The sequence below is a fragment of the Rhincodon typus genome, chromosome 7 (assembly GCF_021869965.1).
Source record: "Rhincodon typus isolate 14 chromosome 7, sRhiTyp1.1, whole genome shotgun sequence".
NCBI classification, from domain to species: Eukaryota; Metazoa; Chordata; class Chondrichthyes; order Orectolobiformes; family Rhincodontidae; genus Rhincodon; species Rhincodon typus.
Window position 1 is genome coordinate 82,119,873 of NC_063338.1, and position 16,725 is coordinate 82,136,597.

At 42.6% G+C, this 16,725-nt stretch overlaps 1 protein-coding gene across 1 annotated transcript in view; it reads right to left on the bottom strand.

Annotated features, from left to right (window-relative positions):
• The window catches only part of LOC109927471 (zinc finger protein GLI2-like), a 372,063-nt gene that overhangs the window by 13,904 nt on the left and 341,434 nt on the right, over window positions 1-16,725 (bottom strand). The window lies entirely within an intron of this gene.

Consider the following 16,725-nt stretch of genomic DNA (forward strand, 5'->3'; position numbering starts at 1 on the left):
ACCGTGTGGAGCTGGAGGAACACAGCAGACCAGGCAGCATCAGAGGAAAGGAAAGCCTACGTTTCGGGTCAGGACCCTTCTTCAGAAAAATTCTTCATTTTTCTGAAGAAGGGTCCCGACCCGAAACATCAGCTTTCCTGCTCCCCTGATGCTGCCTGGCCTGCTGTGTTCATCCAGCTCCTCACTGTGTTATTAATGAATAGAAGAATATGATTTTGAGAGTGGGTTGAAGTAAGGTTGGAGAAGGCTTGTGTGCCGTATTAACATGGACCAAACAGCCTATTTTTGCACTGGGAAGCTTTGTACGATCTCCCAGAGCCATTGTAAGTATAAAATAAACCTTCAGGAAAAGCATTTCAACTTGGCTTAGCAGTCCTCCCCATGTTTCCCGAGTCAACCTCATTTATCTTATTTCTTACCACTACCCTCAGCTCCTTGGAATATATCAAATTGCCTTTTGAATACGTTCAGATTATCAATCCAATTTCCTTTCCTGACAGTTTACTCCATGAGTCTAACACCCTTCTGGGCAATGACACAAAATTCACAAAGGCCTGGAGCAAGACTGGAGATGAGAAGAATTTTGTTTCCCCCGCAGACTAACAGGCATGTGAGCAGCCAATCGGAAAAGATGGCTTATTCTCAGCCAGTAGATTCCTTTGAAAAACAACTGACTGAATAGCTGTTGGGGATGAGCAGCGAGAACTAAACAGAGATTTATATATCTGGATGAGTTATGTGGGAGTTGGGAAGATCAAAAGAAAGTTTTTTATAGATGAATGATAGGAGCGTGGTTCACAACTGAGATGATATATCAAGAAACAAGCTGATGCCCTTCTTTCAGCTCAAACTTGCCATATTCTTACAGATGAAAAATTAAATCACTTTATGTTCTTTGCTACTCCTTTATTTGCTTTTAGGTAGAATTCCCATGCATTTCTTTCTGTTTTATAGTTATTGCTGTGATTGGGTACTCCACACTCCCTTCCTGCCTATTTTTTCCTCCTTTCTCAAATGCTGATAGACGTTTATAGCACACAATGAGGTGATTCAGCCCATCAAGTTTATACCAGTCAAAAAAGATCTGAGCACACTTTTTCAGCTCCTGGCCCTTAGCCCATGATATGTCATTCTAGCATCAGTGGTGCTCTATAGCAATGTCAGGCAATTAAGGCTACACACACTGCTCAATACAACAAATCTCATTCAGTGGACATTTGGATGAAAGGATTGGAGCCCGGGGCCTCAGATACCAAGTACTGTTTCTGCGACACTGTGGGAATATATCCTTCGCAGTATTAATATTGAGTTGATTTTATTCCTTGCATCCCAGTGTTCACTTATCTTCATCTGAAGGCTAAGACTCAGCCAAGTGTGGGCATGGGTGACTCCAGGGGTCATTAACTCCATGCCCCCACCAGCAGAGAACATGCACCCAGTCAAGCATTAATTAGACACTGTTGACCATCTCGTGTTTTGTCCAATTAGAAGCTATGCCACCAAAATCCCACCCTGCTGGTGCCTACTGGTCAAATCAGAGGCTGGCACCTTCTCTGAGTCCCAGGGATCCTTGCTGGATGATCATGTTGTGAAGTGAAGAGCTGCCAAAATGGCGAGAAGGTAAAAGTGTGGTTTTTGTTTTGGGTATCATGGGGTCGCAAAGAGAGGACAGTCGGCAGGTTAGAGGGACAAACATAAGAAATAGGAGCAGGAGTAGGCCATCCGCCCGTCGATCCTGCTCCACCATTCAATAGGATCAGGGCTGATCTTGTTATGGACTCAGCTCCACAAGGAGCAGGGGTCTTGAAATTTCGTGCCCAAGCCCTTGCACCACCTGCCACCAAACACACTCAGACTGAGGAAAACAGAAGCCCTCCCCATCCCACAAAACCACCAGGCATCTCATCTGCCCCTTATCACTGAATCCGTACAGTGTAGAAACAAGCCATTTGGCCCATCATGTCCACACTGACCCTCTGAAGAGCATCCCATCCAATCCCTACAAATCCCATGGCTAATCCATCTAATCTACATATGCCTCGACACTATGGGCAATTTAGCATTGCCAAACCACCTTACCTGGATATCTTTGGAGGAAACCGGAGGAAACCCACACAGACAATGGGTGAATGTGCACACTCCACACAATTACCTCTAGAGTGGGATCAAACTCAGTCCCTGGCACTTTGAGGCTGCAGTGCTAACCACTGAGCCACTGTGCTACCCCACAAGCTTTCCCACATGCTGTGAAGGCAGGTAATTAGGTGGGTGGCAAATTAGGCCTTTAATTGACCACTTAAAGTCCTTAATTGCTGGTAAGCCAAGAAGATCTCCCTGGGCCATCTTGTGATACAGTGGTAGTGTTCCTATCCTGGGAGGACTGGGTTCAAGTCCCAAATGAAAAAGAAAGAAAGGTTTCATTTGGGCTCTTGGGGTGCAGAGGTAGTGTCCCTACCCCTAGGCTGAGAGGCCTGGGTTCAAGTCTCACCTACTCCAGAGGTGTGTAATAAGCAGGATTAATCACTTGTTAACAACCTTGGTAACTGCAGAATTGACTAAAATGCAGCTTCGTACTGGACCATTCATGAGTTAAGATCTCCCTGGGCTCACTTGTGGCACTGCAGTAGTGTCCCTGACCAGGGGGCCTGCCCCGGAGGTGTGTAATAACATGTCTGAACAGGTTGATTAGAAAAATTGGTTAAATAAATAGAAAAAGATCTCCCTGGTGAGAAGAGGGTAAGAATTTCTCCAGGCCAACAGTTCTGAGGAAGGGTCAGTTGGACCCAAAATGTTAACTCTGACTTTTTCTTCACAGATGCTGCCAGACCTGCTGAGCTTTTCCAGCAACTTCTGTTTTTGTTCCTCACCCAGCTACTTGATTTTCTTGCAGCGCTCCAGGGAGGAGCAAATCTCACCAATAAAGTTAATAAAAGTTGAGAATGGGTGCAAGTAAAAATCATGGAATAATAAAGTACAGAAGAGGCCTTTCAGCCCATCAAGTACACTACTACCCACATGATTGCCATTTTCCCCTAGCTTTCAACATTATGACACTTCAAGTACTTTGAAATGGCTGCAAGGTTTCATGCCTCAACTATCCTCACAGGCATTGCATTCCAGAGCCCAATCGTCTGTTTACTTACTTTCTTTCCAACTGTGCTGAGAGAATAAAAGGAAGCCCTATCAAAGAGAAGTGTGAAGTTCAATCTTGAAGAATAAAATCAAAGTTATTTGATTTGGGATCTGATACTGCTGCTCTTTGGAATATCAATTACCCGCATCGCTGCTGTAAAATTGTGAGCTTGAAACTTTACTTAACGGAGTTCTCAATCTCAGTGAGGCTGGACGGAGGTCAGAAGCCAATCAATAACAAGAATAACTTTCATTACATTACATTGTCAATATAGTAGAACATCCAGAGCCATTTTGCAGGAGTATAATCAAACAATATTTGATATGGAGCCAATTATACAGAGGGTATTTTCAATAGATGACCAAAAGAATGGTCAAAGAGACCATTTGAAAGTGGTTGAGGTGAAGAAGAGTCAAAGAGATTTTGGAAGGGAATTCCACAGTTTACACAAGTTATGGTGGAGTGATTAGGCCATAAGATGTAGGAGCAGCAATAGGTCATTTAGCTAATCTAGTCTGCTCTGCCATTCCATGAGATAATAGCTGATCTGATAATCCTCAACTCCACTTTCTCGGCTTTTCCTGATAGCCCTCGATTCCCTTACTATTAAAAATCTGCCCACCCCCATCTTGAATATTTTTAATGACCCAGCCTCAACAGCCCTCTGTGGTAAAGAATTCTACTGATTCACTAGTATCTGAGAGAGGAAATTCTTCTTCTTCTGTCTTGAATTGGTGACCCTTCATCCTGAGGCTCGGCCGTTTGTTCCTAGACTCTCGCACAAGGGAAAACAACCTTTCCACATCTACGCTGTCAAGTCCACTAAGAATCTTGTCTGTTTTGATGAGATTGCCTCCTATACTCCTAAATTCCAATGAGCACAGGCCCAACCTAATTAACCTCTCTTCATAAGAAAAGCTATGCGCACGCAGGAATCAAATTAGGCCATCTTCCCTGGACTGTTTCCGATACCAGCATATCTTTTCTTAGAAAATGGCATCCAAAACTGTTCACGTTATTCCAGCTGTGGTCTAACTAGTGACTTGTATAGCTTTAGGAAGACCTCCTAATTCTATACTCCATTCCTTTGGAAAATGATGTGGTCAACAAATCAGATTGGAAAAGAACTTGCAACTCGAGGGTATGGGGCTGAAAGATAACATTACAGTGACAGAGAGGGGCAAGGTCACAGACAATTTGAAAATAAGGATGAGAATATTAAAATCAAAGACACTTGTCTGTATGGAAGTCAATGCCCAGAGGCTGAGGTATAATGATAGGAATAGGAACCTTCCAAGCCATTTCCTCAGGTGCAATTCTCAACCATCTCAAGTTGACAATTTTAAATTGATCAATGAAAAGATCAAAAGTCAAAAACAAATTTGATAGGTAGTTGACTTTGGTTTGAAAATGCACATGAATGTATTTCAATAAAAAGAGATCCAAACTTCTTAATAGGAGCAAATCACTGCAGATGCTAGAATCTGTACTAAAAACAAAAAATGCTGGAAATCACAGCAGGTCAGGCAGCATCCATGGAGAGAGCGCAAGCTGATATTTTGAGTCTACGGGGTTCATGTGGCACAGTGGTACTGTCCTTATCTCTCAGCCAGGAGGTCAAGCCCCATTAACTACAGAAATGTACAATAACATCTCTGAGAAGGCTGGCTGCAAAATATCTACAGTTAGGACAAGAAGTGATGGATGCATGGGAAATTCCAGAGTTTAGGTGCTAAGCAGCCAGTACAGGAGTGATCAAAACTGGAGAAGTGCAATTGATCAGAGACCTGAGGTGCGGCCGCACAGAGATCTCAAAGAGTTGTAGGGGGTGGAGCAGGTTTCAGAGATAGGGAGGACAGTGGACCATCAACGGATTTGAAAACAAGAATGAGAATTAAGGTACTGGTGGAATGGTCAGCACCATAGGGGTAGCAGGGGAACAGGATAGGGTGTGAGAAGCAGAGTTTTGGATGGGTTCAGCAGTTAGGCTAAAAGATCATTTGACACGGTCACAATGCACAAGGGCTTAGAACAATTGGTGGGAGAACGATGCTCAGGGTGTATTCAAATCTCAGAGTTAAATTTGGGTGCACTAACATGATATCTTTTCATTTCACAATTTACAAATGGATTGAAACTCAAACAAGAAGGTTACAGGCTCTGCCGGGGAACAAATGTTCGGTGCAGGATACTATTCACATGAAATGCTTATGAAGTGTGCTGAGTCTGTAAAGGTTTCTGTAATTATCACAGAGTCCAAGGCAATCAGGGCTATTTTGGATCTCACCACCTGGATGGTCCCTGGGTGCAACCTTTACAGAACTTGTCCAATTCAATTTTCTGTCCATCGGTGATTAAGTCACGCTTCACTAATCTGCTGAAATTCCTTGAGGAGGTAATTGGTCTAATGAATTAAGGCTATTCCGGTCTTGGATTTTCAAAACAAACTTGCTAAACCTCCCTTTATGAAGCTTTTAATGAAGATTAAGTGGAATTAGTGGAAACTAACCTCAGTAGATGGGATAAAAATCTCTTTGCAATAGACATATTTTTTTAATTCATTCACAGGATGTGGGTGTTGCTGGCTAGGCCAGTATTTATTGCCTATACCTAATTGTCCAGAGGGTAGTTAAGAGACTACAACATTGCTGTGAGTGTGGAGTCACACTAGACCAGACCACATAAGGATGACAGTTTCCTTCCCTACAAGACATTTAGTGAACCAGATTGGTTTTTACCTGACAATCCACAATGGTTTTGTGGTGAACGTTACACTCTTAATTCCAGATTTTTGTTGAATTCAAATTCCACCATCTGCCATGGTGGTATTTGACTGAGTTTGCAGAACGTTACCTGGGCCTCTAAGTGACATAGCTCTCAGGGCTGCTAATTAGTGGAGTTCCAACTGGGTTAGTGGCATGGGACAGACTTTGATGTGATGGGGGAGATCCATGGCCCAGATCACAAAACATGGCCTGTGAGGAAGGCAAACCCTACCTTCCACACCCCTCCTCCTGCCTGAGGCCCAGACAAGCAACACTGAAGGCCTTCCACCCCCATCTCTAACGTACTCCCACCAACTTGGTGGGGAGGCAACAGCTTAGTAGTATTATCGCTGGACTGTTAATCCAGAGACCCAGATAATGGGTTTGAATCCTGCCACAGCAGATGGTGGAATTTGAATTCAACAAAATATCTGGAATTAAGAATCTAATGATGACCATGAACCGATTGTCGGACAAAACCAACTGGTTCACTAATGTCCTTTAGGGAAGGAAACTGCCATCTTTACCTTGTCTGGCCTACATATGACTCTAGGCCCCAAAAAACTGCCCTCTGGTTGACTCTCAAAAAAAACTGCCCTCTGGGCAATTAGGGATGGGCAATAAATGCTGCCTGGTGAGCGACGCCCTCATCCCGTGAATGAATAAGAAGTATCTACAAACCGCTATCTCCCTAAGGGCTTCAACTGGGATAACGACTCTATGCCTCGACTGATCCCCCTTAAAACCACCACAAGTTCCAGGTGGCTGGAGATACAATCTGCAGAATCTCCCAGCTGGTGGGGGATGGTAAAATTCTGCCACAGGTCTTCAAGGTGCTTAGAAGCTTAGTAGATAGATTTAAGCAGGTGATGTGGCATGAGTTGGGAGTACAAAGCTGGAGGACACAGGTCTACAATTAAAATGCTTCAAGTATGTTATCACATCTGATGCAATGTACCGCTTCGACAATGTACCAGAAATGTGGAATAAGCTCAAGTGAAGGAAGCTAATAGCGTCTCAATGCAACACCATGAAAAAGATTTGCATAAATGTCTAATTAGAAATGGTATGATCAGTTCTGATCATATTGAATGGTGGAGTAGGGTTGAGGGGCTGAATGACCTACTCCTGCTCCTATTTTCTCTGTTCCATGTTTATGTGAGATACAAGAATAAGTAATAAGTAGAGCCAGAAACAACTGCATGTTATGTGGAACATAACGATTTTTAAAGAGACAGGGGTCATAGAAATGCCAGCCAAGGAAGGCATCAGGTCATAGTAAGACTTGTTAGCTACTTTGGGTTATGCTTGATTTGGAATTTTTCTTAGCAGATTAAATGGGGTGGACACTGACCATGAAAGAACAAACTGTACGTTCATTCAACAGCCCAAATAGCTGTCCCATACATTTTGTTATGATCTCAGATCACTGGTCATGCATATTCTATGCAGGATCAGTTAATAAGATAGTGTTGTGAACATAGCAATGCCACTGATGCGAACAGCTCATTATTGCTGTAAGCTCAGTGACTTTAACACAGTAGGTTCACACTATAAGGCTAAAAGATTAAATGAACTAACATACATTTTGGGAAAATATCATTTGTACGTTTTTCTCAAAATTAATTTATGGAAACACCTTGGAAAGCTAAAGTACTCAAATTATTTTCAAAAAATATTTTTAACAGCAATGAGATTAATAAATACTCAAGTTAACTGTAACATTTAATGTTGGTCTTCCAAAGACTGAAGGCAACTACTTACAAATGGACATCTTTTAATAATTAAACTCAGAGGTTTCGCCATCTCTCAGTCTTATTTTATAGTCACTTGTGGGATGAGGCTGGCCAGCATTTATTGCCCCTCCCCGGTTGCCCTTGAGAAGGTGGTGGTGAGCTGCCTTCTTGAACCGTTGCAGACCACATGATGTGCATTGACACACAATGCCTTGGGGGAGGGGGAATGCAAGAGAATTCCAGGATGTTGACTCAGCGACAGTGCAAGAACAGCAATATACTTGCAAGTCAGGACGGTGAGTGGCTTGGAGGGGAACTTGCTGGTGGTGGTGGTGTTCACTTGTATCTGCTGCCCTTGTGCTTCTCGATGGCAATGTCTTGGTTTTGGAAGGTGCTGCCGAAGGAGCTTTGGTGAATTTCTGCAGTGTATCTTGTAGATAATTGGCTCTACTCTTGTATCTGAGTCAGAAAATTATGGATTTAAGTCAAATAACTCCAGAAATTTGAAAACACAAATCTGTGTTGAATCTCCAGTGCAACATTTAGAGAGTGTTGCAATGTTGAATATGCTGCCTTTTAGGTGACACTTTACATTGAGGTCCCATCTGCTAATGCAACTGAGTACAAGTGATTCCATGCATAATTTCAAAGGAAGGTCTGAGAGTTATTCCTGGTGTCCTGGTCAATATTTATTCCTCATTTAGCATCACTATAAAGATTATTTAGTCATTAGAAATATTTATGGAATCGCACTGGTTACAAACTGGTTACTATATTTTCTATATTGCAACAATGACTATGCTCCAAAAGTACTTCATTGGCTATAAAGAGCCCAAAACCATGAAAGGTGCAATATCAATATGAGACTTTATTTCTTTTCCAGTGATACTTGTAATTCACACACCTAATTTCAATCCCTGAGCAGGGGTGTTATCTTGCCTTGATTCAAGTCCAAGCAGTCTTCCTCTTGACCTTTCATCTTATGCCTGTGACAACATCTGCTAACATGTTATGGCTACACAGCTCCCAGAACTTTACTGGCTCTTAAGTGCCTTCATTATAGAAATGAACAGCTTACACATGTCCTGTCAGTTTTATGGCATACAAATTAAGGCCAATCGGTGCTCAGAAAATACTCTTTTCTAAAACAGCAAACAATGCATTTGTAGACGGGGAAAAAAAAGAGGAGAATGCGAGAGAAAGAGACAGAAGATAGAAAAACACTTTATTATTTCTGCAAGGCTCATAAAGCTCAAACACTCAGAGATCTTTTGGAAGTGAATGCTTCTTATCCAAGCAGTTTTTAAAAAAACAACTACCTCTTGATGATGGCAATTACAGCCGATGAGCTAGGAATGTTTGGCTCGTAGCTCTGAACATGTGGGTAACAGACTGCAGGACTGAAAGCCATTGGCAGCTGACAGAAGACTGGAATAAAAGCCAAAGGAAAAAACAGTACCAATTTATTTCCTTCCCCTGTAAGTAGTTTGTTTTAAATGCAACAATGGCTAAAATGATCAAGAATCTTTCTTTGTTTCTTGTTTGCTCAGATCATGTCAGCTTTCTGCGAATGAGTGGTTGAAATGAAAATTACAAGAATTAGACAGGTTTTGATTTCAAAGTTTAGTACAATATGTTTACATCGGTGGTTTCTAAACAAAACAGAGTCAAGGCTTTCTGGATCACTACCAGTCCTGTTTACTGTTAAACTCAGTTGATTTAACTGATCCATTTCTAAACGTAATGCTGAAAACCAGTTTCATTTGTTCTTGTCCAGTGTTAATCTTCGCTATCACTGGGTGACAGTTTTGACTGCAATAGCTGATATTCAGTCTGAAAATAAACTCATTAATCTTCATAGTTAAGTGGAACGAATGAATTATTTTGCAGTGACGAGAGGTCCCTAAGAAATTATCTGAGCATGAAGGCTTACAATGCAGTTTCTTACAATACGACAAACACAAAGAATGAAGGAGAGACTCAGTGGGTCTAGCAGCATCTGTGAGGAGAAAAACAGAGTTAACATTCTTCAATTCTGACGAAGAGTCATATCAGACTTGAAATGTTAACTCTGTTCCTCTCTCCATGGATGCTGTCAGAATAGCTGAGATTCTCCAGTACTCTGTGTTTGATTTCCAACATCTGTAGTATTTTGCCTTTATTCCTGCAGTATAATGATGGCACACGTAGTTTTCAGATATAACATTCATTGGTAAATATTTCACATGACATTAGTTCCACTTCTTTCATGTGTGCATCCATCATTAAGATTTAAGTGCACAGCCGTGTCTCATGGTTGGCAAGCACTGATATTTACAGCGATTTGAGGGCATTGCCTTCAATGTTCCGTTTTTGTGTTTTCTCTTTAGTGAATGTACGTGTCAGTGTCTAGTCTTCAGTTTGTCATTCTTTGGAACATGGTTGAACTTACAGGCCCCACTAGCCAATGTCTGAGACCGATCTCAGTGGTGATAACTGCAACTGTTGTACAGTGAGCTCAAAACCTGGTAAAGACTTGTTCAACTGCCATTCTAAGGTGGATTCACATGTGGACAGTTTGATGCTGTTCTTTAGGCTCCTAATTTCTTTAACTCACTCTTCCCACCAACCCAGGATAGCAGGCCCCTTGCACTTCACTCCTCCATGCCACCAAGCTCACCCCAACCCTATTCACCTTAGACTATTATCTTAGAATCCCTACAGTGTGGGAACAGGCCCTTCAGCCCAACCAGACTACACCAACCCTCAGAGCATCCCACCCAGAGCCATTCCCCCAATAAACCACCTAATCTACATATCTCTGAACACAATGGGTAATTTACCATGGCCAATCCATCTAATCTGCACATCTTTGGGCTGTGGGAGGAAACCAGAGCACCCGGAGGAAACCCACACAGACACGGGGAGAACATGCAAACTCCACACAGGCATTCGCCCGAGGGTGGGATCAAACACGGGTCCCTGGCGCTGTGAGGCCTACTGTGCCACCTATTCACTACTGACTCACCCTTAGTTGTCATTTTACTGCAGTCCTCCCTTGTGCTGCACAGTTCAACAAGGAAACCTTGGACAGAACTGCATAAAGCCTGTACTATTGCAGGCCACCTTTCAAATGACCATGTACCGAGTGTCACAAGATTCATGTGGACCACCAACCTTATCATGAATGGTGGGACATAATGCAACAAGGTTTCAATGTAGGGATAGGCAACTGAGACAGTGACACTCTCTAAATGAAGGTATTAAAATGATGTATTCATGACATGTAGATGTATTCCAAGTAGGGAATTGCCAGAGGACGTCCTGGGGCCTGATCTGCCACAAATATGCCTATATTTGAACCCACGATCAGAAAAGCGAAATTTTAACTCTTGCCTAATTAAAAGTTATGCCACCCGTTATATTTTCCATTTTTCCCTGCCCCATAAAATCCACACCCCCTCAATATAAATGATGTTCTTACTTGTTTGAATCTACACCTCTCAGCCACAGAAAACTAAATTCTTAGAAAACACTGAGCCAAATCTTGAACTCTAGGGATTTGTAAATTGCAAATGGTCTCTCCAATGAAACTCATTGTAAGTTCAATGAATAGCATTTTTCAGCTTTTGATTAAAACATGTCCTAGCCTAAATACAGAATCTAACAACTTTACACCATGACCACAGCTTCAATTCTCCAAGTTAGATAGGACATGGAAAGAGTCCTGGCTTTATCCTTCACACCTCGTCTAGTAGCAACTTTTGCTTCTTTACTTGTCTCATGGACATCCCTTGTTGTCATATGTCATCGCCCCTTTTCCTCCCTGATACAAACATTCTCTTATGCTGTTTCCTCACCCCGTACCTGCCCCTCCACCTTTTCTCCATGACTATAATTGGCTATAAACCAGTTGGTATACTTTGTTAAGCTGTCAAGTGGAAATGGTGGCATAGTGGTATGGCAGTCACCAGAGGCGAAACACTAATGCTCTTACCATAGATTGATAGAATCCCTACAGTGTGGAAACAGGCCCTTCGGCCCAACAAATCCACACCAACCCTTGGAGCATCCCACCCAGACCCATCCCCCTATAACCCACACATCCCTGAACACTACGGGCAATTTAGCATGGCCAATCCACCTACCCTGCACATCTTTGGACTGTGGGAGGAAACTGGAGCACCCAGAGTAAACCCACGCAGACACGGGGAGAACATGCAAACTCCACACAGACAGTCACCCGAGGCTGGAATCGAACCCGGGTCCCTGGCGCTGTGAGGCTGCAGTGCTAACCACTGAGCCACCGTGCCGCTATGGGACATGGGTTCAAATCCTGACATTGCATATGATGACATATGAATTCAATTAGTAATTGAAAGCTACATAATGGTCATAACTTTTTTTCTCTCCGCTTAATTACAACCCCTGTGTCTTTTGCACTGGGTCTCTGTACCATCTGCCCTCTTGCTCCTCTTTTGCCTATAACAAAGACCCTTTCAGTTTTGAAGACATCATTCTGGACTCGAAACGCGAACTCTGTTTCTCTCTCCACAGATACTGCCGGATCTGCTGAGTTTCTCCAGGGTTCTTTCCATTTGCTTCAGATTTCCAGCATCAGCAGAACTTTGCCTTGATGTGTCCTGGTCATCACAGATTATCACAAAAGCCCATTGGGTTCAATAATGCTCTTTAAGGAAGGAAATCAGCCACCTTTACCTGGTCTGGCCTACATGTAATGCAGTTGACTCTTAATTGTCCTCTGAAATAGCCTTGCAAGCTATACATTTCAAGAGCAATTAGAGTTGGAATGGCAAATACTGGCCTTGCCAGTGACAACTGCATCAACAAATAAAATGCCACTTACATTTTCCAGTCCTGTTGAAAGACCATGATTTGAAACATTATCTCTCTCCACAGATGCTGTCCAATTTACTGAGTATTTCTATCAGTTGTTTTTTTACCCTGAAGAACATATTGGTATTTAAAAGGCTTCTCAGCATTTCAACCTTGGAGAAAACCAGGAGTGTCATGTGAGAAAGAATTGACGGCTGGGGGAAATCATGTTACTATTCTCTTCCTGTCATCCTACATTCCCCAAGGCCAACACTAGAGTGCCTACCTGAGTTTAACACAACATTACAGTTAACGTGTGAATTAAGATGTGATAACATATACTGGATCTGGGATTGCCATTTTAGGACACTATGAAGTGGAGTGAATTATATGCACACTTTGCACTGCTACAACAGGCAGTCTAACTGAAAAGAAGTCCAACTGGTTAGTCGATAATTTATTTCTGCAAAGTGTGCGAGAGGAAGAGGCATTCTCTCCCAGCTGTTGCACAGAAAGCATTCCTGGGTTGTTGCGGCTTAATGTTGCAAATATCTCCAAAGGTCACTATGCTCAAGACCATCTGTCTGGTGCACTTTTTTTAAATTATTACTGGCAAATTCATTTGCAATATATAACCAACTTCATTGCAACAAAAATGTTTCACAGCTCTTCTGATAGTTTTCACTTTCTGCTCCTCAAAGTCACATCTGTGTGAAGATGACAGACTTTTTCTTGAATGTATTGCAGATAATTGAAAATAACTTGTGAAAAGAAAACTGCAACAAAGCTTTGCTCTATGTTGCCAGATTTGATTCTGTGGCCACAAGCTCAATGCTTTATCATTTCAGTCTGAGAACAGGGGAAATAACTCCTGAGGCCAGTATCCCATCACCAAGTCACCCTTTATTTATACGTAGAGAGTCCTTGACATTGACCCAGCTCCCTCAGAGTCAGCTGTCAGAGTGAACAGGATATCTGTCACTCCTGTTTATATCTGTCAGCTAGAGCTCCCAGATTGGACCAGATTGGCTCATATTCTAAGAGGTCCACTTGGCTCACCTCAATACAATCACAACAACAAGTTGTCCCTCTGCATAAAGCTGAGCTCCGCTGTCCCATCAGAAGCAGAACTGCAGTGGACACCTCTGGACGTAGGACTGGATGGGCAGAGAGAGGACATTGGGTAGGCAGCAAACAAAGTAACACAGTTCTAAACCAGCAGCATTACTTGTTTTGATTTACTTATTTTGCTGCTGGGCAGCAGCTATTTCGTATAGCACTTGCCCACCTGCCCCAAGCCTTAGAAAGGATGCAGCATGAACAGCTTGACCATTTTTTCAGAAGGGGAAATAATCAGAGGGTGAACTGTCTATTTACCACCTACGTGCAGTCAGCAAAAAAATGTGCCAGCAAAACCAGAGGCCTGGAATTTAGCTCTCTACATACTTTCTCAGGCTAGACGTGGCAAAACAGTATGGGGACACCTAGAAACAGGAAGAAAACAATAAACGCTAAACTCCAAAAGTCATTTTATTGGATAGCCACTTTGAGTTCAAACCAACTCCCATATGAGGTTATTTATATGTTTTGATTTACAAAAATAGACCAGCAGTTATACATAAATTCCAGCAAAATTAGTAACGTTGCACATTCATTGTGGTCTGTTGATGCATTCTTCATTCTGGTGCAGATTAATTTAGCAAATATCTGTAGACCATCACGATAGCAAACATATCTGTTAAGCTATAATGAGAGCTTGCTCTTCTGAAACACTCTTTACCTTGAGGAGAGTGAAAAGAAAACATGATTGTGCATTTTTAACTATTCAAAGTAATCACTGATGAATGTCAGTGGACTGTGTTGATCGTGCCTGCAACGAAGGCAGGAGTTCTACAACTGGCTTCAATTCCCATGGAAAAAGGACAGGGCGAGACAGATTAGATAGTGCTCTGCTCCCAACTGCTATAGAGGCAGTTACTGAAAGAAGCATTTGTGTAGGTAGAGCAGGACTAACTATAGTAAACAGCTAGGAGGTCAAATGACGTGTTGGTATTTATTGCTAAAGCCTAGCTGCACTTGTGCAGAATTTAGATACGACACCTGGATTACTGTGGCCTCTTTTGGTTTCCACACTTAGGGAAGGACGTACTTGCACTGATGACATTACAGCCAAGGTTCATTGATTGGGTCTTTCAATGACAGGGTTATTCTACATAAATTGAGCCTATATTTTCTGCTATTTAGACTCTTGTAATGTAGTCTCATTCAATACCAAACAAAACTCTGAAAGGGTTTGATAGAGTTGACATTGACAAGGGAGCAGTCTTGGGGTGAGGGACTGAGGTGATGCGTAATTTCTTCACTGAATCCTTGGAATTCTCTACCTCATAGAATTGCACAAGCTCCATCTCTGCATATATTTCAGACTGATAGAGACAGATTTTTGGTCTCTCAGGGTATGAAATGAGATGAAGATTGGGCAGGAAAGTGAAGCCAAAGATCAGCCGTGATCTTTTTGTTTCAATCATTTGTGGGATATTGCTGACTGGGCCAGCTTTTATTGCCCACACATAATTGTTCTTGAGAAAGTAGTGGTGATCTGCCTTATTGAACTGCTGCAGTCCACGTGTTGAAGGACACCCACTGTGCTGTGAGGATGGCAGCATCAGAATTTTGTCCCAGGGACAGTGCTGTGGGTCTGGAGTCATACGTAAGCCAAACCACATAAGGATGACAGATTTCCTTCCCTGAAGGATATTAGCGAACCAGTTCGGCATTGGTGACAAACAGCAATGGTTAACTGATTGTTATTAGTCTAGCTTTTAATTCAAGTTTTGCTATTTGCCATGTTGCAATCCTCAGAATATTAACCTGGGACTCTAGGTTACTAGTCCAGTGCCATCACTTCCCATTAATAACCTCACCAGGCCAAACAGTCCACTCGTCTTGTTTATTGAGTTTTCAACTGTGGTATATTCTGTCCTGCTTTCAGTCACATATTCATTGACAGTGTACACATAATTGGCTTGGTTGGGCATGCTACTGAGTAAAGGTAAAGTTGGAACAGTCTTATCTGCCCATAGGATCATTAGAGAGTTTATTGCCAATATGGGAATTGAACCCATGCTGTTGGGATCACTCTGTATTGTAAACCAGGTGCCCTGACACCTGAGCTAACTAGCCCCCAGTACTACCAAGTATTGAGTACTACAATCATGTTATAATACTTTTAGGAAGAGTGGGGCTGTTTGAGAAATAGGAGACTAGGCCCAATAGGAAACCACTTTGCACTTCAAGTTTGATTCTGCTTTTCAGAGAGATCAGGTCTGATCTGAGACCTAGCTACATATTCCCAACTTTTGCTCATGTCCCGTGTTCAATTAGCAAAAAAATCTGTTTTAAAATTAACTATTGTTTTCGAGTACTATTTACAGAAGACAGCTCCAAACCTCAATCGCGTTTGCAGTTAACGTTGGAGAGGGTGTATCTGGCCATTTAATCTGCCCAGTTACCACTCCATGCTGGAGTCTTTGTACCATCCGATGCCAGCTCAAGCAGGGATAGACCTGGGAACCACATTACTGAACACAACTCCAGTGCAGCCGCACTTCCTTTCTAGTCATGAGCTGTCCTTTGAGATCGACATTCAGTGCACAGCTTCATCCCACTGACACTGCTAACAGTCCCCGTGAGCCCACAATAGTGTTCACCCCCCAACACCGACAATGCTCACCTCCCCTCTCTCTCACTTCCTGAGAGTATTCACAAACCCCTCTCCTAACAATGACAATGTTGCCCCGCCTCCATTATCCTTAATGCTGCTCAACCTCTCCTTCCACCTCAACACATGGAGATGCTTTGCCAATTCTCAACAATGTTGACTTTTCCAGCATGGCTGGATAAGAGCCAGAAATTCCAGAAGGTCTTTCGGGAAAGTGGGTGTAGGGAGGAGGTGAGCACTGTCCCATCTTCCAGGTGAATGTGTGAGCATCATAATGTTAATCACATGCGGTGCTGGCCCGAGCTCTGGAATTCCCTCCCTAAACATTTCCCCCCTTAGACTGCTCCTTAAAATCAACCTCTTTGACTAAATCATCAACTCATGGAGATCTACAGCACCAAAGAAGGCCCTTTGGCCCATCAAGAGCAACCACCTAACTATTCTGTTAAAAACCAAAAGAACTGCGGATGCTGTAAATCAGGAACAAAAACAAAGTTGCTGGAAAAGCTCAGCAGGTCTGGCAGCATCTGTGGAGGAGAAAACAGAGTTAACGTT